This window comes from Aegilops tauschii, chromosome 7, assembly GCF_002575655.3.
Source record: "Aegilops tauschii subsp. strangulata cultivar AL8/78 chromosome 7, Aet v6.0, whole genome shotgun sequence".
NCBI lineage: Eukaryota > Viridiplantae > Streptophyta > Magnoliopsida > Poales > Poaceae > Aegilops > Aegilops tauschii.
In genome coordinates, this window is record NC_053041.3 from 617,431,065 (window position 1) to 617,457,448 (window position 26,384).

The window sequence follows — 26,384 nt, forward strand, 5'->3', positions numbered from 1 at the left end:
TGTATTAACTGGAAACCGTAATACATGTGTGAATACATAGACCACAACATGTCCCTAGTAAGCCTCTAGTTGACTAGCTCGTTGATCAATAGATGGTTATGATTTCCTGACCATGGACATTGGATGTCATTGATAACGGGATCACATCATTAGGAGAATGATGTGATGGACAAGACCCAATCCTAAGCATAGCACAAGATCATGTAGTTCGTTTGCTAAGAGCTTTTCTAATGTCAAGTATCATTTCCTTAGACCATGAGATTGTGCAACTCCCGGATACCGTAGGAATGCTTTGGGTGTACCAAACGTCACAACGTAACTGGGTGGCTATAAAGGTGCATTACTGGTATCTCCGAAAGTGTTTGTTGGGTTGGCACGAATCGAGACTGGGATTTGTCACTCCGTATGACGGAGAGGTATCTCTGGGTCCACTCGGTAATGCATCATCATAATGAGCTCAATGTGACTAATGAGTTAGCCACGGGATCATGCGTTATGGAACGAGTAAAGAGACTTGTCGGTAACGAGATTGAACGAGGTATTGGGATACCGACGATCGAATCTCGGGCAAGTAACATACCGATAGACAAAGGGAATTGTATACGGGCTTGTCCCCGACATCGTGGTTCATCCGATGAGATCATCGTGGAACATGTGGAAGCCAATATGTGTATCCAAATCCCGCTATTGGTTATTGGCCGGAGAGGTGTCTCGGTCATGTCTGCAAGGTTCCCGAACCCGTAGGGTCTACACACTTAAGATTCAGTGACGCTAGAGTTGTTATGGGAAATAGTATGTGGTTACCGAAGGTTGTTCGGAGTCCCGGATGAGATCCCGGACATCACGAGGCGCTCCGGAATTGTCCGGAGGTGAAGATCGTTATATTGGACGAAGGGTATTGGAGTCCGGAATTGTTCCAGGGGTACCAGGCTATGGCCATCATGTCCGAAAGGGGTTTCAGAGACCCCGACAAGCGTTGGGGGGCCTTATGGGCCAAGGGGAAGGGGCAAACCAGCCCACTAAGGGGCTGTGCGCCCCTCCCAACCTCTCTCACGTAACCAGGAGAGGTGGGGGCGCCACCCCTAGGGCAGCCGCCCCTCCCAACTTGGGGGGCAAGTTTCCTAGGGGGTGGGGGTGCCCAAACCCATCTAGGGTTTCCCCTGGCCGCCGCCTCCTCCTCTAGATCCATCTAGAGGGGCCAGCCCCCTCTCCCCTTCCCCCTATATATAGTGAGGGGGTGGGAGGGCAGCCACACCCTTCCCTTGGCGCAGCCCCTTCCTCCTCATACATCTCCTCCTCCTCCGTAGTGCTTGGCGAAGCCCTGCCGGAGAACCACGAGCTCCATTGCCACCACGCCGTCGTGCTGCTGGAGTTCTCCCTCAACTTCACCTCACCCCTTGCTGGATCAAGAAGGAGGAGACGTTCCTGGGCTGTACGTGTGTTGAACGCAGAGGCGATGTCCGTTCGGCGCTAGATCGGATCTTCCGCGATTTGAATCGCCGCGAGTACGACTCCATCAACCGCGTTCTTGTAACGCTTCCGCTTAGCGATCTTCAAGGGTATGAAGATGCACTCCCTCTCTCTCGTTGCTAGCATCTCCTAGATTGATCTTGGTGACACGTAGGAAAATTTTGAATTATTGCTACGTTACACAACACATCCAAGGAGGAAGGTTATACATACATAGAGTCACGGGCCAGGTGCTGTGATTGCTGCTCTGCTCCCCGAAAGGATTAATGCCATCCGCGCTTAAAGCAAACCATACGTTCCTTGGGTGACTTGCAAACTCAGCCCAGAACTTTCTCTCTATTTTTCTCCACTGCGACCCGTCAGCGGGTGCTCTCAACTTCCCGTCTTTCTTACGGTCCTCACTGTGCCATCGCATCAACTAGGCATGCTCTTTGTTTCTAAACAGTCGTTTCAACCGTGGTAATATAGGAGCATACCACATCACCTTCGCAGGAACCCTCTTCCTGCGGGGCTCGCCCTGAACATCACCAGGGTCATCTCGTCTAATCTTATACCGCAATGCACCGCATACTGGGCATGCGTTCAAATCCTTGTACGCACCGCGGTAGAGGATGCAGTCATTAGGGCATGCATGTATCTTCTCCACCTCCAATCCTAGAGGGCATACGACCTTGTTTGCTGCGTACATACTGTCGGGCAATTCGTTATCCTTTGGAAGCTTCTTCTTCAATATTTTCAGTAGCTTCTCAAATCCTTTGTCAGGCACAACATTCTTGGCCTTCCACTGCAGCAACTCCAGTACGGTACCGAGCTTTGTGTTGCCTTCTTCGCAATTGGGGTACAACCGTTTTTGTGATCCTCTAACATGCGATCGAACTTCAGCTTCTCCTTTTCACTTTCGCACTTTTCCCTTGCATCAACAATGACCCGGCAGAGATCATCATCGGGCACATCTTCTGGTTCCTCTGGATCTTCAGCTTCCTCTTGATCTTCAGCTTCCCCCGTTGCAGCATCACTGTATTCAGGGGGCACATGGTTGTCATCGTCCTCCTCTTCTTCGCTGTCTTCCATCATAACCCCTATTTCTCCGTGCTTCGTCCAAACATTATAGTGTGGCATGAAACCCTTATAAAGCAGGTGGGTGTGAAGGATTTTCTTGTCAGAGTAAGACCTCGTATTCCCACAATTAGGGCATGGACAACACATAAAATCATTCTGCTTGTTTGCCTCAGCCACTTCGAGAAAATTATGCACGCCCTTAATGTACTCAGAGGTGTGTCTGTCACCGTACATCCATTGCCGGTTCATCTGCGTGCATTATATATAATTATGTGTGTCAAAAGTAAGAAAATTAGACAAGTATCTATCTAAAGTAAGATTTTTTTCTTTCAGAAAGAAGATAAGAACAAGAGGCTCACCACGGTGGTGCCGGCGATGAGATCGGCGCGGGCGATCGACGGCGGTGAAGACGAGGACGGGGCATGACGGACCGCTAAACCTAGACAAATCTCGGAAAAAATGGAGCTCGGAGGTTGAGCTTCGAGAGGAGAAAGCTTAACTAATGTGGCTCGGGCATTTCATCGAACAACTCATGTGCATAGGAGGTGAGCTAGAGCACCCAATGCCCTCCCCCTCACCGGCCAGCAAAAAACAAAGCACTGTGGAGTGCTCTGCTCGCCGGCGATGGGGTATATATAGGTAACTCATTGGTCCCGGTTCATGGCTGGAACCGGGACTAAAGGCCATCCTTCTGTCCCGGTTCATGCCATGAACCGGGACCAATGGTTGTGGGCCAGGAGCGAGGCCCATTGGTCGCGATTCGTGCCAAGAACGGGGACAAATGGGCCCAGACGAACCGGGACCAATGCCCACGATGCCCCGGCCGGCACCCTGGGCTCACGAACCGGGACAAATGCCTCCATTGGTCCCGGTTCGTGGCAGAACCATGACTAATGGGCTGGCTAGGCCTGAACGAAAGCCCCTTTTTCTACTAGTGTTAGTATAAACCAATGCAAAAACCTTATCATTTTCTACTGTAACAAATCACTAAAACTATTATACAACATTGCATACTAAATGCCTCTGCATATTTGATACTCCTATCCTCAAATAGAATCATTAAACAAGCAAACATATGCAAACAATGCAAACATAACAACAATCTGCCAAAACAGTACAGTCTGTAAAGAATGCAAGATTCATCATACTTCCCTAACTCCAAACATTATGAAATGCTACCACACTGTAGAAAATTTATCAGAGCTCAATATGCAAAAAGTTTCAACATTTTATCATATTTTGACTTTTCTAGGGAATTTTTGCAACAGCGGTAAACTTTCTGTTTTGAAACAGCAACAAGTATACTTGCAAAATAAGCATGGTAAAAGCTATCCTTGACATTTTTATTGAAACTAGAGATGCAAAATCTTATTCTAAATAACAGCAAGCAAATACTGACAAAAGAAAATGACACTCCAAGCAAAACACATATCATGTGGTGAATAAAAATATAGCTCCAAGTAAAGTTACCGATGGACGAAGACGAAAGAGGGGATGCCATCCGGGGCATCCCCAAGCTTAGGCTCTTGGTTGTCCTTGGATATTACCTTGGGGTGCCTTGGGAATCCCCAAGCTTAGGCTCTTGCCACTCCTTATTCCATAGTCCATTGAATCTTTACCCAAAACTTGAAACTTCACAACACAAAACTCAACAGAAAACTCGTAAGCTCCGTTAGTATAAGAAAATAAATCACCACTTAGGTACTGTTGTGAACTCATTATAAATTCATATTGGTGTAATATCTACTGTATTCCAAGTTCTCTATGGTTCATACCCTCCGATACTACTCATAGATTCATCAAAATAAGCAAACAACACATAGAAAACAGAATCTGTCAAAAACAGAACAATCTGTAGTAATATGTATCAAACGTATACTTCTGGAACTCCAAAAATTATGAAATAAATTGGTGGACCTGAGGAATTTGTCTATTAATCTTCTGAAAAAAGAATCAACTTAAAATAACTCTTCTGTAAAAAACTGACTACTAAACTCGTGAGCGCAAAGTCTCTGTTTTTTACAGCAAGATCACATTAACTTCCACCCAAGTCTTCCCAAAGGTTCTACTTGGCACTTTATTGAAACAAAAGCTATAAAACATGATTACTACAGTATCTTAATCATGTGAACACACAAAAACAGTAGGGGTAAATATTGGGTTGTCTCCCAACAAGCGCTTTTCTTTAATGCCTTTCTAGCTAGGCATGATGATTTCAATGATGCTCGTATAAAAGATAAGAATTGAAACATAAAGAGAGCATCATGAAGAATATGACTATCACATTTAAGTCTAACCCACTTCCTATGCATAGGGATTTTGTGAGCAAACAACTTATGGGAACAATAATCAACTAGCATAGGAAGGCAAAACAAGCATAACTTCAAAACATTAAGCACATAGAGAGGAAACTTGATATTATTGCAATTCTTACGAGCATATGTTCCTCCCTCATAATAATTTTCAGTAGCATCATGAATGAATTCAACAATATAACCATCACATAAAGCATTCTTTTCATGATCTACAAGCATAGAAATTTTATTACTCTCCTCATAAGCAAAATTCTTCTCATTCGGAATAGTGGGAGTATCATAAGAAACTCGAATACTATAAATTGTTTCCATATTAAAAGAGTAATGTTCAGAAAAAGGGTAATCATAATCATGACAAGTTTTATAAATATAAACATCACTACTTTTTATAGCATAAGTTTCATCACAATAATCATCATAAGTAGCAACTTGGTTCTCATCATAATGAATTGAAACCTCTTCCAAGATAGTGGAATCATCACTAAATAAAGTCATGACCTCTCCAAATCCACTTTCATATTTATCACAATAAGGTTCAACATCCTCTAGAATAGTGCGATCATTACTTTCTAAAGGTGACACTCTTCCAAACCCACTTTCATCAATATAATCATCATAAGTAGGAGACATGCTATCATCATAATAAATTTGCTCATCAAAACTTGGGAGGCTAAAAATATCATTTTCATTAAGCGTAGCATCCCCAAGCTTGGGACAAACATTAATTGCAGCAAATATATTCTCAAACATGTCATTCTCATCAAACATAGCATCCCCAAGCTTGGGCCTTTTCATATCATAAGCATAATCACTCTCATCATTAATAGTATGGATAGCACCAATAGTATAGCAATTATCATCATCACAATGAGTAATAGGAGCAACATCATTTGGGAGGGATACATTTTTACCTTTGTTTCTCCATCTTTTCTTTTTCTTCTTCACATCATGTGTGGGTTTAATCCTCCTTTTTGAGCTCCTTATTAATGAGATTGGTTGAATAGAAGGCTCCTCCTCGTTACCTGATTCATCATAAGAAATAATAGGAGGATATTGGGAAGCCTCTTCCCTTTCATTAGTATTCTCTTCATCTTCTATTTGTTTTCTTTTCTTTATGTAATTGGCAATATAAGGATTTTCAATGCAATTCACCGCACAATACATAAAAATTTCTTCTAGATCAAAATCAAGAACTTTATTAAGGACAAATTCTAGCATATCCTTAGTGATATGTTTCATTTCTTCATAACCCAAAAGCAAACTGAGTTCATTATGAGGTGCAAGGGAAATCAAGTCATCACAATTTTTGGACACAATTCGATCATGAAACAATTTGCATTGGAGATTTAAATGATCACGTTCATTGCAAAGTTCACAAGGATGGCAAAGAAATTTTAAATTTTCAGCACAAACATCTAACCTTTCTTGCAACCATTTAGTTTCTAAATACCTATGTCTCTTGCAAAATCTATCTTCCCTATTTGGTGTGTACTTGCAAACTCTATGCACTCCACAAAAGTTGACATGCTTATAAGAGACATTTTCATCATGAGAAGTGCAATCATCATTAGTACTATGGATATTCAAAGAGTTCATACTAACAACATTGCAATCATGCTCATCATTCAAAGATTCAGTGCCAAACATTTTAATGCATTCTTCTTCTAACATTTTGGCACAATTATCGGAAACCTTATTTTCATGAAAGATATTAAAAAGATGAAGCATATGAGGCACCCTCAATTCCATTTTTTGTAGTTTTCTTTTATAAACTAAACTAGTGATAAAACAACAAACTAAAAGATTCGATTGCAAGATCTAAAGATATACCTTCAAGCACTCACCTCCCCGGGAACGGTGCCAGAAAAGAGCTTGATATGCACTACGCAACCTTCTTCTTGTAGACGTTGTTGGGCCAGCAAGTGCAGAGGTTTGTAGGACAGTAGCAAATTTCCCTCAAGTGGATGACCTAAGGTCTATCAATCCGTGGGAGGTGTAGGATGAAGATGGTCTCTCTCAAACAACCCTGTAACCAAGTAACAAAGAGTCTCTTGTGTCCCCAACACACCCAATACAATGGTAAATTGTATAGGTGCACTAGTTCGGTGAAGAGATGGTGATACAAGTGCAATATGGATGGTAGATATAGGTTTTTGTAATCTGAATATATAAAAACAGCAAGGTAGCAAGCGGTAAAAGTGAGCGTAAACGGTATTGCAATGCTAGGAGACAAGGCCTAGGGTTCATACTTTCACTAGTGCATGTTCTCTCAACAATAATAACATAATTGGATCATATAACTATCCCTCAACATCCAACAAAGAGTCACTCCAAAGTCACTAATAGCGGAGAACAAACGAAGAGATTATTGTAAGGTACAAAACCACCTCAAAGTTATTCTTTTGGATCGATATATTCAAGAGTTCGTACTAGAATAATACCTTAAGATACATATCAACCAAAACCCTAATGTCACCTAAATACTCCGATTTCACCTCAAGTATCCGTGGGTATGATTATACGATATGCATCACACAATCTCTGATTCATCTATTCAAACCAACACAAAGTACTTCAAAGAGTGCCCCAAAGTTTCTACCGGAGAGTCAAGACAAAAAAGTGTGCCAACCCCTATGCATAAGTTCACAATGTTGCGGAACCCGCAACTTGATCACCAAAACATACATCAAGTAGATCACGTGAATATCCCATTGTCACCACAGATAAGCACATGCAAGACATACATCAAGTGTTCTCAAATCCTTAAAGACTCAATCCGATAAGATAACTTCAAAGGGAAAACTCAATCCATTACAAGAGAGTAGAGGGGGAGAAACATCATAAGATCCAACTATAATAGCAAAGCTCGCGATACATCAAGATCGTGCCACATCAAGAACACGAGAGATAGAGAGAGAGAGAGAGAGAGAGAGAGAGAGATCAAGCACATAGCTACTGGTACATACCCTCAGCCGCGAGGGTGAACTACTCCCTCCTCGTCATGGAGAGCGCCGGGATGATGAAGATGGCCACCGGTGATGGATCCCCCCTCCTGCAGGGTGCCGGAACGGGGACCTGATACGTCTCCAACGTATCTATAATTTTTGATTGTTCCATGCTATTATATTATCTGTTTTGGATGTTTATGGGCTTTATTAAACACTTATATATTATTTTTGGGACTAACCTATTAACCCAGAGCCCAGTGCCAGTTCCTGTTTTTTCCCATGTTTCTGTGTTTCGCAGAAAAGGAATATCAAACGGAGTCCAAATGGAATGAAACCTTCGGAAAAGTTATTTTTGGAAAGAAAGCAATACGTGAGACTTGGAGTGCACGTCAGGGGATCAACGAGGAGGGCACGAGGCAGGGGGCCGCGCCCACCCCCCTGGGCGCGCCCTCCACCCTCGTGGGCCCCTCGTGGCTCCCCTTACCGACTTCTTTCGCCTATATATACCCATATACCCTAAAACCATCGGGGAACAGAATAGATCGGGAGTTCCGCCGCCGCAAGCCTCTGTAGCCACCAAAAACCAATCGGGACCCTGTTCCAGCACCCTGCCGGAGGGGGGAACCCTCACCGGTGGCCATCTTCATCATCCCGGCGCTCTCCATGACGAGGAGGGAGTAGTTCACCCTCGGGGCTGAGGGTATGTACTAGTAGGTATGTGTTTGATCTCTCTCTCTCGTGTTCTTGATTCGGCACGATCTTGATGTATCGCGAGCTTTGCTATTATAGTTGGATCTTATGATGCTTCTCCCCCTCTACTCTCTTGTAATGGATTGAGTTTTCCCTTTGAAGTTATCTTATTGGATTGAGTCTTTAAGGATTTGAGAACACTAGATGTATGTCTTGTCGTGCTTATCTTTGGTGACAATGGGATATCACGTGATCCACTTGATGTATGTTTTGGTGATCAACTTGCGGGTTCCGCCCATGAACCTATGCATAGGGATTGGCACATGTTTTCATCTTGACTCTCCGGTAGAAACTTTGGGGCACTCTTTGAAGTACTTTGTGTTGGTTTGAATAGATGAATCTGAGATTGTTTGATGCATATCGTATAATCATACCCGCGGATACTTGAGGTGACATTGGAGTATCTAGGTGACATTAGGGTTTTGGTTGATTTGTGTCTTAAGGTGTTATTCTAGTACGAACTCTAGGATAGATTGAACGGAAAGAATAGCTTCGTGTTATTTTACTACGGACTCATGAATAGATCGATTAGAAAGGATAACTTTGAGGTGGTTTCGTACCCTACCATAATCTCTTCGATTGTTCTCCTCTATTAGTGTCTTTGGAGTGACTCTTTGTTGCAAGTTGAGGGATAGTTATATGATCTAACTATGTTATTATTGTTGAGAGAACTTGCACTAGTGAAAGTATGAACCCTAGGCCTTGTTTCCTAGCATTGCAATACCGTTTGTGCTCACTTTTATCATTAGTTACCTTGCTGTTTTTATATTTTCAGATTCCAAATACTCATATCTACCATCCATATTGCACTTGTATCACCATCTCTTCGCCGAACTAGTGCACCTATACAATTTACCATTGTATTGGGTGTGTTGGGGACACAAGAGACTCTTTGTTATTTGGTTGCAGGGTTGTTTGAGAGAGACCATCTTAATCCTACACCTCCCACGGATTGATAAACTTTAGGTCATCCACTTGAGGGAAATTTGCTACTGTCCTACAAACCTCTGCACTTGGAGGCCCAACAACGTCTACAAGAAGAAGGTTGTGTAGTAGACATCAAGCTCTTTTCTGGCGCCGTTGCCGGGGATGTTAGTGCTTGAAGGTATATCTTAGATCTTGCAATCGAATCTTTTAGTTTCTTGTTTTATCACTAGTTTAGTTTATAAAATAAAACTACAAAAAAATGGAATTAAGGGTGCCTCATATGCTTCATCTTTTTAATATCTTTCGTGAAAATGATGGGAAGGAAAATTGTGCTCAAGTGATAGAAGAAGAATGCATTAGAATGTTTGGCACTAAATCTTTGTATGATGAGCATGATTGCAATGTTGTTAGTATGAATTACTTGAATATCCATAATGCTAATGATATGCAAAGCCACAAGCTTGGGGATGCTATGTTTGATGAAGATGATATGTTTAGTCCCCCAAGTTTTGATGAGCAAATTTATTATGATGAAAGCATGCCTCCTATTTATGATAATTATTGTGATGACACGTATGCTATAAAGAATAAATATAACCATGAAAATTGTCATCATGATTTTAATTTTCAATTGTATTATGCTTCACATGATAGTTATTTTGTTGAGTTTGCTCCCACCACTATTCATGAGAAGAAATTTGCTTATGTGGAGAGTAATTAAATTTCTATGCTTGTAGATCATGAAAAGAATGCTTTATGTGCTGGTTATATGGTTGAATTCATTCATGATGCTATTGAAAATTATTATGAGAGAGGATCATATGCTTCTACATATTGCAATAATATCAAGTTTCCTCTCTATGTGTTAAAAGTTTTAAAGTTATGCTTGTTTTGCCTTCCTATGCTAGTTGATTATTGTTCCCATAAGTTGTTTGCTCACAAAATCCCTATGCATAGGAAGTTGGTTAGACTTAAATGTGCTAGTCATATTCTTCACGATGCTCTCTTTATGTTACAATTTTTTCTTTTATGTGAGCATCATTGAAATCATCATGCCTAGCTAGGGGAGTTAAACGTAAGCGCTTGTTGGGAGGCAACCCAATTTTATTTTTGTTTCTTGATTTTTGGTTCTGTTTAGTAATAAATAATTCATCTAGCCTCTTTTCAGATGTGGTTTTATGTTTTAATTAGTGTTTGTGCCAAGTAAGACCTATAGGATCTTCTTGGATGATAGTTATTTGATCTTGCTAAAAAGTCCAGAAACTTTCTGTTCACGAAAACAATTGTTAAAAATCACCAGAACGTTATAAAATACTGATTCCAATTGCAGTAGATCAATAAACAAATTATCTAGGTCGTCCTATTTTGGTAGATTTTTCTGAGTTCCAGAAGTTTGTGTTAGTTACAGATTACTACAGACTGTTCTGTTTTTGACATATTCTGTTTTTCGTGTGTTGTTTGCTTATTTTGATGAATCTGTGGCTAGTAAAATAGTTTATAAACCATAGAGAAGTCGGGATACAGTAGGTTTAACACCAATACAAATAAATAATGAGTTCATTACAGTACCTTGAAGTGGTGTTTTGTTTTCTTTCGCTAACGGAGCTTACGAGTTTTCTGTTGAGTTTAGTGTTGTGAAGTTTTCAAGTTTTGGGTAAAGATTCGATGGACTATGGAATAAGGAGTGGCAAGAGCCTAATCTTGGGGATGCCCAAGGCACCCCAAGGTAATATTCAAGGATAACCAAGCGTCTAAGCTTGGGGATGCCCCGGAAGGCATCCCCTCTTTCGTCTTCGTTCATCGGTAACTTTACTTGGAGCTATATTTTTATTCACCACATGATATGTGTTTTGCTTGGAGCGTCATTCTATTTTCTTTTGTTTTGCTTGCTGTTTGAGTAAAGTATCAAGATCTGAAATTCTTAAATGTTAGAGAGTCTTCACATAGTTGTATAATTATTCGACTACTCATTGATCTTCACTTATATCTTTCGGAGTAGTTTGTCATTTGCTCTAGTGCTTCACTTATATCCTCTAGGTGGTTTTATTTTGAAGAAATAGACGAACTCTCATGCTTCACTTATATTATTTTGAGAGTCTTTAGAACAGCATGGTAGTTTGCTTTGGTTATGAAACTAGTCCTAATATGATGGGCATCCAAGATGGGTATAATAAAAACTTTCATACAAGTGCATTGAATACTAAGAGAAGTTTGATACTTGATGATTGTTTTGAGATATGGAGATAGTGATATTAAAGTTGTGCTAGTTGAGTAGTTGTGAATTTGAGAAATACTTGTGTTGAAGTTTGCAAGTTCCATAGCATGCACGTATGGTAAACGTTATGTAACATATTTGAAACATGAGGTGTTCTTTGATTGTCCTCCTTATGAGTGGCGGTCGGGGACGAGCGATGGTCTTTTCCAACCAATCTATCCCCCTAGGAGCATGCGCGTAGTGCTTGGTTTTTGATGACTTGTAGATTTTTGCAATAAGTATGTGAGTTCTTTATGACTAATGTTGAGTCCATGGATTATACGCACTCTTACCCTTCCATCATTGCTAGCCTCTTCGGTACCGTGCATTGCCCTATCTCATATTGAGAATTGGTGCAAACTTCGCCGGTGCATCCAAACCCCGTGATATTATACGCTCTTTCACACATAAACCTCCTTATATCTTCCTCAAAACAGCCACCATACCTACCTATTATGGCATTTCCATAGCCATTCCGAGATATATTGCCATGCAACTTTCCACCGTTCCGTTTATCATGACACGTTCATCATTGTCATATTGCTTTGCATGGTCATGTAGTTGACATAGTATTTGTGGCAAAGCCACCATTCATAATTCTTTCATACATGTCACTCTTGAGTCATTGCATATTCCGGTACACCGCCGGAGGCATTCATATAGAGTCATACTTTGTTCTAGTATCGAGTTGTAATCACTGAGTTGTAAATAAATAGAAGTGTGATGATCATCATTTTTAAAGCATTGTCCCAAGTGAGGAAAAAAAAAGAGAAAGTCCCTAAAAAAAGAGAAGGCCCGAATAAAATGAGAGAAAAAGAGAGAAGGGACAATGTTACTATCCTTTTACCACACTTGTGCTTCAAAGTAGCACCATGATCTTTATGATAGAGAGTCTCTTGTTTTGTCACTTTCATATACTAGTGGGAATTTTTCATTATAGCACTTGGCTTGTATATTCCAACAATGGGCTTCCTCAAGTGCCCTAGGTCTTCGTGAGCAAGCAAGTTGGGTGCACACCCACTTAGTTTCTTTTGTTGAGCTTTCATACATTTATAGCTCTAGTGCATCTGTTGCATGGCAATCCCTACTCCTTGCATTGACATCAATTGATGGGCATCTCCCTAGCCCATTGATTAGCCGCGTCGATGTGAGACTTTCTTCTTTTTGTCTTCTCCACATAACCCCCTCATTATATTCTATTCCACCTATAGTGCTATATCCATGGCTCACGCTCACGTATTGCATGAAAGTTGAAAAAAGTTTGGATTACTAAAGTATGAAACAATTGCTTGGCTTGTCATCGGGGTTGTGCATGATGAGAGCATTCTTGTGTGACGAAAATGGAGCATGACCAAACTATATGATTTTGTAGGGATGAACTTTCTTTGGCCATGTTATTTTGAGAAGACATGATTGCTTAGTTAGTATGCTTGAAGTATTATTATTATTATGTCAATACTAAACTATTGTCTTGAATCTTATGGATCTGAATATTCTTGCCATAATAAAGAGAATTACATGGATAAATATGTTAGGTAGCATTCCACTGTTTTTATCATTTACCTACTCGAGGACGAGCAGGAATTAAGCTTGGGGATGCTGATACGTCTCCAACGTATCTATAATTTTTGATTGTTCCATGATATTATATTATCTGTTTTGGATCTTTATGAGCTTTATTAAACACTTTTATATTATTTTTGGGACTAACCTATTAACCCAGAGCCCAGTGCCAGTTCCTGCTTTTTCCCTTGTTTCAGTGTTTCGCAGAAAAGGAATATCAAACGGAGTCCAAACGAAATGAAACCTTCGGAAAAGTTATTTTTGGAAAGAAAGAAATATGGGAGACTTGGAGTGCACGTCAGGGGATCAACGAGGAGGGCACGAGGCAGTGGGGCACCCACCCCCTGGGCGCGCCCTCCACCCTCATTGGCCCCTCGTGGCTCCCCTTACAGACTTCTTTCGCCTATATATTCCCATATACCCTAAAACCATCGGGGAACAGAATAGATCGGGAGTTCCGCCGCCGCAAGCCTCTGTAGCCACCAAAAACCAATCGGGACCCTGTTCCGGCACCCTGCCGGAGGGGGGAACCCTCACCGGTGGCCATCTTCATCATCCCGGCACTCTCCATGACAAGGAGGGAGTAGTTCACCCTCGGGGCTGAGGGTATGTACCAGTAGCTATGTGTTCACTACTAGGAAAAGGGCTATAGCTAATATGGACATTAATGGCGCACCATGAGTGGCGCACCAGATACAGGTGCGCCATTAGTGTCCTCATTACTAATGGCGCACCACACCCACGGTGCGCCACTACTAACAATTTTTTTTACATTGTTTTTTCAAAACTAGTAATGGCGCACCAGGGTATAGTGCGCCATTACTAGTTCAAACTAGTAATAGCGCACCACAACCACAGTGCGCCACTACTGACAATTTTTTTTTGCAAAACTAGTAATGCCGCACCATGTAATAGGTGTGCCATTAGTAATCAGGGTTACTAATAGTGCATTGGTTGGCGGTGCGCTGTTGGTAGCTTTGACCAAATGCACCCCCCCGTGGACCGCCTTTTCAGTTTTCAAAAAAATAAAAGAAAATGATGGAAATGTCAAAAAAATAAAAGAAAATAAGTTTCCCACGTGATATGTGGTCTAGTTGTTGGGAAAATTTACAAATATGAAATTCGACTTTATTTGCAAAATCTCTCTGGAATTTAGTAAAATGGGCATAACTTTTGCATACGAACTCGGATTAAAAAGTTTTTTATATGAAAAATCATCTACTCGAAAAGTTACATCCGAATTGAATTCGGGGAACCCAGTTCAAGATTTTTAGAATCCCCAAAAACCTAACAAAACGAAAGATAGTGGGCTTTTAAGATCTAGAGGGGGGGAAATGGAAAATAATTCAAACTTACTAGTGGCGCACCATTTGCTAGGTGCGCCACTAGTAACAGAAAAAAAATTGGTTTCGAATTTTTTTGGAAATGTTTTTGAAAACATGATACGTAATATGACGGGGAAGTTTGAATTTTTTTCAAAATTTCTTCACAATCATGAACATGAACAAAGTGCTAGACATCAACAAGGTTTAATAGGATTGATATGATAGATATATCAACAAGTGCCTGTTAAGTGAGGTGGTGCTGGGGTTGGATAGAACTGCGAAGTTAAGCGTGCTTGGGCTGGAGTAGTGTGAGGATGGGTGACCTTCCGGGAAGTTTGACCAATTAGTGCGATTTGACTTGAGATTAAGCATATTGACCCGAGATTAAGCCATAGTGACCCAAGATTAAGAAAAAAATGAAAAATAATTAAAACAAAAATTTCTGAAAAAAATTGTTAGTAATGGCGCACTTCTATGTGGTGCGCCATTATTAAGTAGTAATGGCGCACTTCTACGCATACTAATGGCGCACTATAGGTGCGCCATTACTATCACATATAGTAATGGCGCACCTATAGTGCGCCGTTAGTATTTGTTACTAGTGGTGTGATAATAGTGGCGCACCTGTAGTGCGCCATTAGTGGCAAAAACAGGTGCGTCACTAATTAGCCTTTTCCTAGTAGTGGTTTGATCTCTCTCTCTCTCTCTCTCGTGTTCTTGATTCGGCATGATCTTGATGCATCGCGAGCTTTGCTATTATAGTTGGATCTTATGATGCTTCTCCCCCTCTACTCTCTTGTAATGGATTGAGTTTTCCCTTTGATGTTATCTTATCGGATTGAGTCTTTAAGGATTTGAGAACACTTGATGTATGTCTTGCCGTGCTTATCTGTGGTGACAATGGGATATCACGTGATCCACTTGATGTATGTTTTGATGATCAACTTGCGGGTTCCGCCCATGAACCTATGCATAGGGGTTGGCACACGTTTTCGTCTTGACTCTCCGGTAGAAACTTTGGGGCACTCTTTGAAGTACTATGTGTTGGTTTGAATAGATGAATCTGAGATTTTGTGATGCATATCGTAGAATCATACCCGCGGATACTTGAGGTGACATTGGAGTATCTAGGTGACATTAGGGTTTTGGTTGATTTGTGTCTTAAGTTGTTATTCTAGTACGCACTCTATGATACATCGAACGGAAAGAATAGCTTCGTGTTATTTTACTACAGACTCTTGAATAGATCGATCAGAAAGGATAACTTTGAGGTGGTTTCGTACCCTACCATAGTCTCTTCGTTTGTTCTCCTCTATTAGTGTCTTTGGAGTGACTCTTTGTTGCATGTTGAGGGATAGTTATATGATCTAACTATGTTATTATTGTTGACATAACTTGCACTAGTGAAAGCATGAACCCTAGGCCTTGTTTCCTAGCATTGCAATACCGTTTGTGCTCACTTTTATCATTAGTTACCTTGCTGTTTTCATATTTTCAGATTACAAATACTCATATCTACCATCCATATTGCACTTGTATCACCATCTCTTCGCCGAACTAGTGCACCTATACAATTTACCATTGTATTGGGTTTGTTGGGGACACAAGAGACTCTTTGTTATTTGGTTGCAGGGTTGTTTGAGAGAGACCATCTTCATCCTACACCTCCCACGGATTGATAAACTTTAGGTCATCCACTTGAGGGAAATTTTTTGAGAGAGACCATATTCCTGTATGGAGCGGATCTCTTTCCTTTTTCCCTCAATGTACATTTCTGTAGGGAAAGATATGAACACGATCTGCTGCATATTTTACAAAATGGGGATAAAGTCTTGTGAGGACATCACTATTCAGACAATTGTCATTGAAAAACCAGATTATGTATATGCATATCCAATGTGTTGAATTGTAAGAAATTATATGCAATTACCTGTCTCTGGGGTCTTTTGTGAATGTTGATCAACATTAGAGATATCACATAGAAGGGGTTGGTGCAGATATGGCACCTTCGGTGCTCTGAAATGAAATAAAAAACCTTCACTTTTTGTGGGAACTAAAAAAATTGTTTGTGCATCTTCATGTGACACCGATGGTTCCCTTATGTATAGTGGAACTCTATTTTGAAAAGCTCTAGAGGATAAACCAGTGCAGACAGATATAACATATAATCAGGTATATATCGGTTTTAGAATAATCACCAAACCAAACCAGCTCAGCTACCTTAATGCCCATGTGTTGCCACGGAAAATGAAAAAAATGCCAGGGGAAAAATTTCCTAATTAAGAAATATGTGTCGAACACAATGCCATGTGATTTTTGTTTGTAAAGTGATAAATATTTAATTTCCTCCTACAAAAATGCCAACTTGCTCCAGTAAATAAAAAGAAGAAAAAGTTGTAGTACATCTCATATAGAACTCAAAATACCATGTAAAGCCGAAGACATACAGTTGTCCCAGTCAAGGCTGACAAACAAGCAACCGACAAACATTAAACAATATATAGGATGACCAATTTAGTTTCATTTTTAGTTCAGTTTCCTTGATAATAACACGTTTATTGGCCTTCTTTGTAACACATAGAAACAATCTGACCATTTGGATAGATGTCATAAGAAAAAGATACATGCTCCAACAAACTTTGTAGAAGACAATAGCGAAATCTGCACTGGTTTTGAAGTCCATATTGTTTCATCTGTACATAATCATCGATCTTGTACTCACCTGTGGTGCTAACCCGTGGCTTCACCTTTGATGGGAAACTTTGGCTCGCAATCGAGAATTGGAACCGCGGTGGATCCTGCTCCAGTGCCCGGTGGCAATCATTGCGTCGCTTGCAGGGATCCTCGTCGAAACTTGGAACCCTAATCCGTCAGCACAGTCGACCATCGCGGCTCGGTGCCAACGGCCACACATCGTCGATGCCCCATCGCGCTACTGCGTTGGCACCAAGCTCGCGCCCCCGTTCCTGCGCCATCTTGTGCATTTGGATCAGGCTCGGAGGCCTCTCAACGTCCGAGTTCTTGGTCCAGCCGGCCACGTAGATGGCCTGCGTGGATCTCGCCGCCATGACTCGGAGCAATTCTTTGCCAACCCCTGCTCCGTGCCTCCCAGCGCCTCGTCGCCCGGAACTGGCCCCTCTGACCATCCTTCCTCGCCACCTCACGCGCTTTGTGGTTGTTTGTGTATCTTGTGTTGTTTGGTGTGCTAGTTGTGCTTGATTGGCTCGGAAGAGAGGAACGATGAACGAGCAGGGAGGGTGAAGGCACAGATTGATTAACAATTATTAGAAAAGATATTGTACTGATTGGGTCTTTTGGTGGGAAGCTGATCTCATCTCAAAGAAAATAAAGGACGAGTGGAAACTTGCATGAGAAAATTACGACTACCAGCCAAAGCAGTCATGCGAAAATCACGGCCTATTAAAAACCGATGCCGGTGGGATTTTCTCACATACATAACTGGAGCAGGTGGACAACTTGTTAAGCCATCAATATTTAGATAGTGGGGATTTGGGGTTTTAATGAGAGGAGAATATCCTAGTTGGAGGGGTGGGGGTGGGACGAAAAAAACCAGCGAAAAAACGGTTGAAAGTGGTGGGACAAAAATAAACCATGGTACTATACAACCAACTCAGACATTAGGAGTAGAGATGAAAGTGGTGGGACGAAAATAAACCGTGCCTCGCCACCTCACGTGCTTTGTGGCTGTTTGTGTACCTTCTTTTGTTTGGTGTGCTAGTTGGCTCGGAAGAGAGGAAGGATGAATGAGCAGGGAGGGTGAAGGCACAGATTGATTATCATTTATTAGAAAAGCTACTGTTAGGAAAGATATTGTACTGATTGGGTCTTTTGGTGGGAAGGCGATCTCATCTCAAAGAAAATAAACAAGGAGATATGGAAACATGCATGAGAAAATTACGATTACCAGCCAAAGCTGGCATGTGAAAATCACGGCCTATTAAAGAACTGATGCCGGTCAGATTTCCTCACGTACATAACTGGAGCAGGGGGACGACTTGATAAGCCATAAATATTTAGATAGGTCAGATTTGGGGTTTTAATGAGAGGAGAAAAATCTAGTTGGAGGGGTGGGGGGATGGGACGAAAAAAACCCAGCGAAATAAAACAGTTGAAAGTGGTGGGACGAAAATAAACCGTGGTACTATTCAACCAACTCAGACATTAGGAGTAGAGATGAAAGTGGTGGGACGAAAATAAACCGTGCGTCGCCACCTCATGTGCTTTGTGGCTGTTTGTGTACCTCGTGTTGTTTGGTGTGCTAGTTCACTAGCAGAAAAGGGCCTAATGTGATGCTCATTAGTCCCGGCTTGTAATTGAATCGGCACTAATTTGACCATTAGTGATGGTTCCAACTGCTAGACAGGCGGCGCTCATTAGTACCGGTTCGTGGCGAACCTTTAGTACCGGTTCGTGCCACGAACCGGTACTAAAGAGGTGGTGGCCTTTAGTACGGGTCGGTGGCTCCAACCGGTACTAAAGACCCCCCATTCAGTACGGGTTCGTGCCACCAACCGGCACTAAAGGGGTGCACTGCCACCCGCAGTGCACAATGTTTAGTCCCACCTCGCTAGTTGAGAGGACCTCGCACCGGTTTATAAGCCCCTCCACGGCTACCGTGTCGAGCTCCTCTCTAAGCAGGCCTTTGTGGGCCTATTGCAAGTATTCTGCCCTGTGGGGCCTACTGGGCCGTACGGGCCTGCATCCTGGCCCAACTAGAGGTTGGGTTTCTAGTCGTATGCAGGCCGTTTCGGCCTAGTAGGTGGGCTGTTTTTGCTTTATTTCAAAAAAAAAATTCAAAAACAAATTACCAACCAGGACTAAACATCCCCCAGACCACGGCGCGCCTCATGCCACGTGATGGCCCTTTAGTGGCAGTTCATGTTGAACCAGTACTAATGGGGGGGCCTTTAGTCCCCACACTTTAGTGTCGGTTGCAGAACCGACACTAAAGGGCCTTATGAACCGGTGCTAAAACCCGGTTCTGCAATACTGGTGGTGCCCGATTGGCTCGGAAGAGAGGAATGATGAACGAGCAGGGAGGGTGAAGGCACGGATTGATTATCATTTATTAGAAAAGATATTGTTAGGAAAGATATTGTATTGATTGGGTCTTTTGGTGGGAAGGTGATCTCATCTCAAAGAAAATAAAGGAGGATATATGGAAACTTGCATGAGAAAATTACGATTACCAGCCAAAGCTGGCATGCGAAAATCATGGCCTATTAAAAAACCGATGCCGGTGGGGTTTCCTCACGTACATAACTGGAGCAGGTGGACAACTTGATAAGCCATCAATATTTAGATAGTGGACATTTGGGGTTTTAATGAGAGGAGAAAAATCTAGTTGGAGGGGTGGGGGATGGGACGAAAACAAACCAGTGAAAGAAAACGGTTGAAAGTGGTGGGACGAAAGTAAACCATGGTACTATTCAACCAACTCAGACATTGGGAGTAGAGATGAAAGTGGTGGGACGAAAATAAACCGTACCTCGCCACCTCACGCGTTTTGTGGCTGTTTGGTGTGCTAGTTGTGCCCAATTGGCTCGGAAGAGAGGAACGATGAACGAGCAGGGAGGGTGAAGGCACGAATTGATTATCATTTATTAGAAAAGATATTGTTAGGAAAGATATTGTACCGATTGGGTCTTTTGGTGGGAAGGTGATCTCATCTCAAAGAAAATAAAGGAGGAGATATGGAAACTTGCATGTGAAAATTACGATTACCAGCAAAAGCTCACATGCGAAAATCACGGCCTATTAAAAAACCGATGCCAATGGGATTTCCTCACGTACATAACTGGAGCAGGGGGACAACTTGATAAGCCATCAATATTTAGATAGTGGAGATTTGGGGTTTTAATGAGAGGAGAAAAATCTAGTTGGAGGGGTGGGGGGAGAGGACGAAAAAAAACAGCGAAATAAAACGGTTGAAAGTGGTGGGACGAAAATAAACGGTGGTACTATTCAACCAACTCAGACATTAGGAGTAGAGATGAAGTGGTGGGACGAAAATAAGCCGTGCGTCGCCACCTCATGCGCTTTGTGGCTGTTTGTGTACGTCGTGTTGTTTGGTGTGCTAGTTGTGCCCGATTGGCTCGGAAGAGAGGAACGATGAACGAGCAGGGAGGGTGAAGGCACGGATTGATTATCATTTATTGGAAAAGATATAGTTAGGAAATATATTGTACCGATTGGGTCTTTTGGTGGGAAGGTGGTCTCATCTCAAAGAAAATAAAGGAGGAGATATGGAAACTTGCATGAGAAAATTACGATCACCAGCCAAAGCTGGCATGCGAAAATCACGGCCTATTAAAAAACCGATGCCGGTGGGATTTCCTCACGTACGTAACTGGAGCAGGGGGGACAACTTGATAAGCCATCAATATTTAGAAAGTGGAGATTTGGGGTTTTAATGGGAGGAGAAAAATCTAGTTGGAGGGGTAGGTGAAGGGCTGAAAAAAACTAGCGAAATAAAACGGTTGAAAGTGGTGGGACGAAAATAAACCGTGGTACTATTCAACCAACTCAGACATTAGGGGTAGAGATGAAAGTGGTGGGATGAAAATAAACCGTGCCTCGCCACCTCACGCGCTTTGTGGCTGTTTGTGTACCTTCTTTTGTTTGGTGTGCTAGTTGTGCCCGATTGGCTCCGAAGAGAGGAACGATGAACGAGCAGGGAGGGTGAAGGCACGGATTGATTATCATTTATTAGAAAAGATATTGTTAGGAAAGATATTGTACTGATTGGGTCTTTTGGTGGGAAGGTGATCTCATCTCAAAGAAAATAAAGGAGAAGATATGGAAACTTGCATGAGAAAATTATGATTACCAGGCAAGGCTGGCATGCGAAAATCACGGCCTATTAAAAAACCGATGCCGGTGGGATTTCCTCAGGTACATAACTGAAGCAGGGGGGACAACTTGATAAGCCATCAATATTTAGATAGTGGAGATTTGGGGTTTTAATGAGGGTGGGATTTCCTTCCGTGTTAATCTTTAGAGCTGCTTGCTTTCCTTCGATATAAACACCAGCACCCAGGGGACGAACATGACTTCCGCAGCAACCAACAACACAAAAATGAAAAGGAATAGCTAACTATCTCCCGTGCCACATATGAGGAACTACACATGGGCCCTAGGCTTTGTAGCTCTTGTAGCCATAGCCACCACTTTGGTCTCAGGCCATGCAACCAGGAGTTACATAGGTATGGTTTTCTTCGTTCTTTCATGATCTCTCACTCGTATTTGGATACACAAACATTTATTTTCCTGGTGGGATATATTTTTTATTGAGGTATCTCTATTGTGCTTTGTGCATAGGTGCAACTGACATGTGTGCAGCTGGAGCTGACGACCACTGTTCGCCACCAGAACGAGCTACTGGTAACATTCTGTGCAAGGCTTGCTGCGCTGCCCAAGGTTATGACAGGGATAAGAGCAGTTGTTGTCCAGGCAGAAGTAGCTCCTGCTGCTGTGTAAAGGACTGAGAAGTGCCATGAAATGAGTTTATATATTTGCTAGAAATATTGCCTGAAGGAGAATGAATAAATAGTTTGGGTGAACTTTATTTAGTTCATACAAAACAATCAATAAACCATTGAGAATTGTTGATTTATTATATAATTTTTCGTTGTGTCCCAAATCATTTGATCATCATGGACCAAAATAAATCATGATTATCACGTAAAACAACGAAAAATTAATCAACAAGGTTGGAAGTATCGCACCATCACATAACAAGCAATAGCATATCCCTTATCGTAGTCGTTCACTGGTACCGTTACGTGTTATACAAATGGGTTTTAACCCCTTTCCATGATGGATTTTTAAACCGTCACCTAGTGAGTGTGGGCGATAGGGGGTCCTTTCCACACGGCCCAAAATCTGTCGGGGATAGGCGAGCAGCTACTGACGATCGCCATAGAATAAACATATGAGAAGTCACACCAGTCCCACATGTTACGTCTCGACATTACGTTTCCGATCCGAGAGACGTCCGAAACAATTATGCCGCTATAGTCATATGAAAAAGGTGGATATCATAAACATTTAATCTATCGATATGTTTGCGATAGGTACATTATCACACACAGTTCAAAAATGTAAAATGTGTGCGGTGCCTCTACTATCGCCAACGTACCATCTTCACAAATGTTTGCGATAGGTATTCCTATCACACACGCATACAGGTTTGAAACGTTTGTCGTATTACCATGAATCACACACGCATATGAGACGAAATCGTGTGTACGTCTGTCGGGCATCGCAAATGTTTCATGTCAAATAACCGTCTGTTCTCTATTTTTTCATCACACACGTTGTTTTCTTTCTAACCGTGTGTACATTATTTTATTCGCTCATGTTTAATTTATTTTTCCCTGTAATCTATATTCGAATTAGAAATTTCGAAATATGAAACGTGAAATTCAAATTCTTAGCACAATGGCTCAACAACCAATCCATAAATAAAATTCTCAGCATAATATGTTCAGTAATTACAGGATTAGGCAGCAATCTACACCCATACTAATTAGAGACTCCCGAGAAATTATCACGTTAATAAGAAAATAATAACCATTCATCTGGTGGGACCGAATTATTACGGTGTAGATTAACTCATATAATACTTGACAAAAAAACTAATAGGGCCCATAGTCCTTTAATGGTTTTTTAGAGATAAAAACCACGCTGAGAAAATCCTTTTACATGGTCTCACGCTATTAAATTTGCCCCTACACTCTGTAAAAGGAAAAAAAACTACTATAGCCCTAACCCTAGGAAAATAAAACGTCTCAAAAAAAACCTAGGAAAATAAACAACTTCTTAATAACCTGCCCTCTCCACACGACCCTCTCCTACTACACCCACGCCGCCGTCCGTCCCCTGATGTTACTGTCGATGAGTTCCGGGCGACAGACACCAGCACCTGATTGATCTTTCCTCGGGATGTGCGAGTTGATCCCATCCCATGGCATCCCCTCTCTCTCTCTCTCTCTCTCTCTCTCTCTCCACGTCGTGTTCAAACTCCTAAACTCCACTAAACGGCAAGGAGGAGTCCTGGGGGGAACGATGATGGGTAGCAAGACGGAAGGAAGAATCTGGTACGATCTCTCACGTACTGATCATGTCCTCGTCTATCTAAGCGCCATGGTCAGGGATCACCTTCACATGCATCTCTCAGTATCAAAAACAGATCTATTAACGCCAGTTCCTCTGTACGTTCCAGTAAGAAGTGGCTAGATCTCATTTTTTTCTCTACTTGGACGATCACATCAACGGTGATTCTGGTGGTATTATGCAAGAAATCGAGATTGTGAAAGGTGACTCTTAGATTGAATCCTATATTGGTGAAATCGACAGAAGAGAATCAGTAATTACAGGGCAGCAAGAGTAGGGAGGCGACGGTCACATCAATGGTGATTCTGGTGGTATTATCGTTCCAAGAAAAAGCAAAGGCTCTACTCAATTTGTTTTTTTGCAAATGTGACATGATTAATTCAGTTAGTGGGGATCCTGTGGTGCAGCTAAGCAGAAAGTGGCTGAAACTCCTTTCTATTCCAACGTACTATTGCCTTAATCCCGAAGAATTGAATCTAGTATCATGTATTTCAGAAGGTTCGGGTATTCCTTCTTCTCAGTAACATACGAAGATGTCCATTTTCGTCCGGATATGCACCTTCAGTGCATGCAAGGTGCAGCGCGAAGCGCCATTGTCCAGAGCCTAAAGGGTCGGGTATGATGCCACCTAGCTTCTGAGCTGCAATTCATTACCAAAGTTTTCCTATATCAGGTTCAGTAAGATACCTATTGGGCTCATCCTGATCAAATATGAAAATAGTTTGATCAGGACTAAAGTTCAAAACCACAAGTAAATGTCAATGTTACCAATAAATGGTTTATCCAACTGAAACAATACGCTATGTTGTTTCTTATTTACGAAAATAATAAAGAAGATCCAAAGGTGTAAATGATAGTTAGAGCTTATTATAACTTAGCAAACATGTTAAATCATATTAAGAACCATGTATATGTTTAGGAAAACTGGGATGCTGGGTCAAGGGTAAGATGGTCTGCCGATTATTTTCCTATCAAAGAAGCAATTCTAACTATCATTAGCTCAGTTTAACAACAATAGGCCCAATAGAAAATTCAAAACATTATTCTTATATCTCAATGCGATGATACAATAACTTATTCTGCATTACACCATATTGTATTAGTAAAAAATATGCTTAGCACGTTATACATCCAATGAGGGTGAACTCATATTTGAAATTAAATTTATGTGTTCCATTCTCAAAGTAAGGGGTTGCCCCCATTTCATTTCTCAATGAAACTGATAAGACAAATAGGTAGGATCATATCCACCTCGGTATAGTTCTGAGAATTTTTACTGAACTACTAAACAACTACATCAAGCCAAAACTTAACAACAACCTCTAACCATAGTACCATAAACGTCTTGTACTTGGACGCAGGAATGAGAAAAAACATTTAAACCGACATATGATGTGGCCTGCCTATTGGTGTGCCTTTTTCATCCTATATTATTATTGGTATATCTTGTTTTTTCTTAAATTGTTGGCTATGACTTACTCAAATACTCATATTAGGTATGCTGGTCTTCTATTACACAGTAGCTATTTCAGCTAATTTTGTGTTCTTTCATTTATATACGAATTGTCTACTGATATTTAGTTCTCTCAAATAATATTAATGGTGTATTAAATTTGTTTGATAAAACAAAATTTTTGATGAAAATTCCTAATCTATGATCTGTCTGGCCTTTCTTAACTGCAAAACCAGTTTTTAGTGCAGTCTTCATCCAACCGTTGTACTATACTATTGCTTCTTTTTCCATCAACTTCACATTGTGCCATGCTATTTAATTATTGCTCCATTCATGGGAATGGAGTTGTGTTAGCACTGCACTAATTCTTTCCTAGCAATTTTAATTTAGAATCGCTGTGAGTTAGATTTGTACGTGATATTTCAGAGAGTTATTTTTTCAAGAGAAGCGGTTCGGTACGACACCCCCCCCCCCCCCCCCCCAAACGTATAAAGGGCAGGGGGTTCATTTCACAGCGTGTATGCATACCGCCCGACGTACGCCTGCCCCCGCCCGCGTCGACATACGGGGTGCATACCCACCCGATGTACGCCGCCCGCATCGACGTACGTGGCGGTCGAGTACGGCCGCCCGCTGTCGTAGCCCGTCCGCGTGCGCCCGCCCGCTGCTGTTTGGGAAAAAACTCATACGGGTCGGCCCGCCGCCGACAGCAGTTGAAACCCTAGGGTAGGCAACCGTTTGCCGCCGCCGTTTTCTTGTCGATGGGGAGCCCTAACTGCACCGCCACCGGCAACGACGACTGTTGACGCCCTTTCCGAGGCGACAAGAACGCATGTTCGTCTTTCTCTACACTTCTTCTTGGGTACAACTGTCGCCGATGCCTCTGATGGCGGTGCTTCTCCTTCCTCTAATCGATCTAGTCATAGACACGCGTTGGTCATTGTCGCGCTGGGTTTCTCGAGCCTAACGCCATTGTTTGCCGTGTAACTAATTGCACATTGAGGATCGATCGATCCATCGGCCGCATGGTGTATGTGCGTCTACAACGCTGTTGGCCATCGCCTCCCCAGACTAGGAGATATATTCATATTATGATTATATTTATAGTTATGTTACGTGATTTTTGAATTGATAAAATACTATATTTGCACGTGTACAGATGGATCGGGATAACGATTACGA

The 26,384-nt window shown here is 41.8% G+C and overlaps 1 long non-coding RNA gene across 1 annotated transcript; it reads left to right on the top strand.

Moving 5' to 3' along the window:
* Positions 1-21,693: 21,693 nt before the first annotated feature.
* On the top strand, positions 21,694-22,255 carry LOC120969703 (uncharacterized). Its single transcript, XR_005764059.3, has 2 exons — positions 21,694-21,837; positions 21,953-22,255. It is a non-coding gene; the product is annotated as an uncharacterized lncRNA (long non-coding RNA).
* The last annotated feature ends 4,129 nt before the right edge of the window (positions 22,256-26,384 follow it).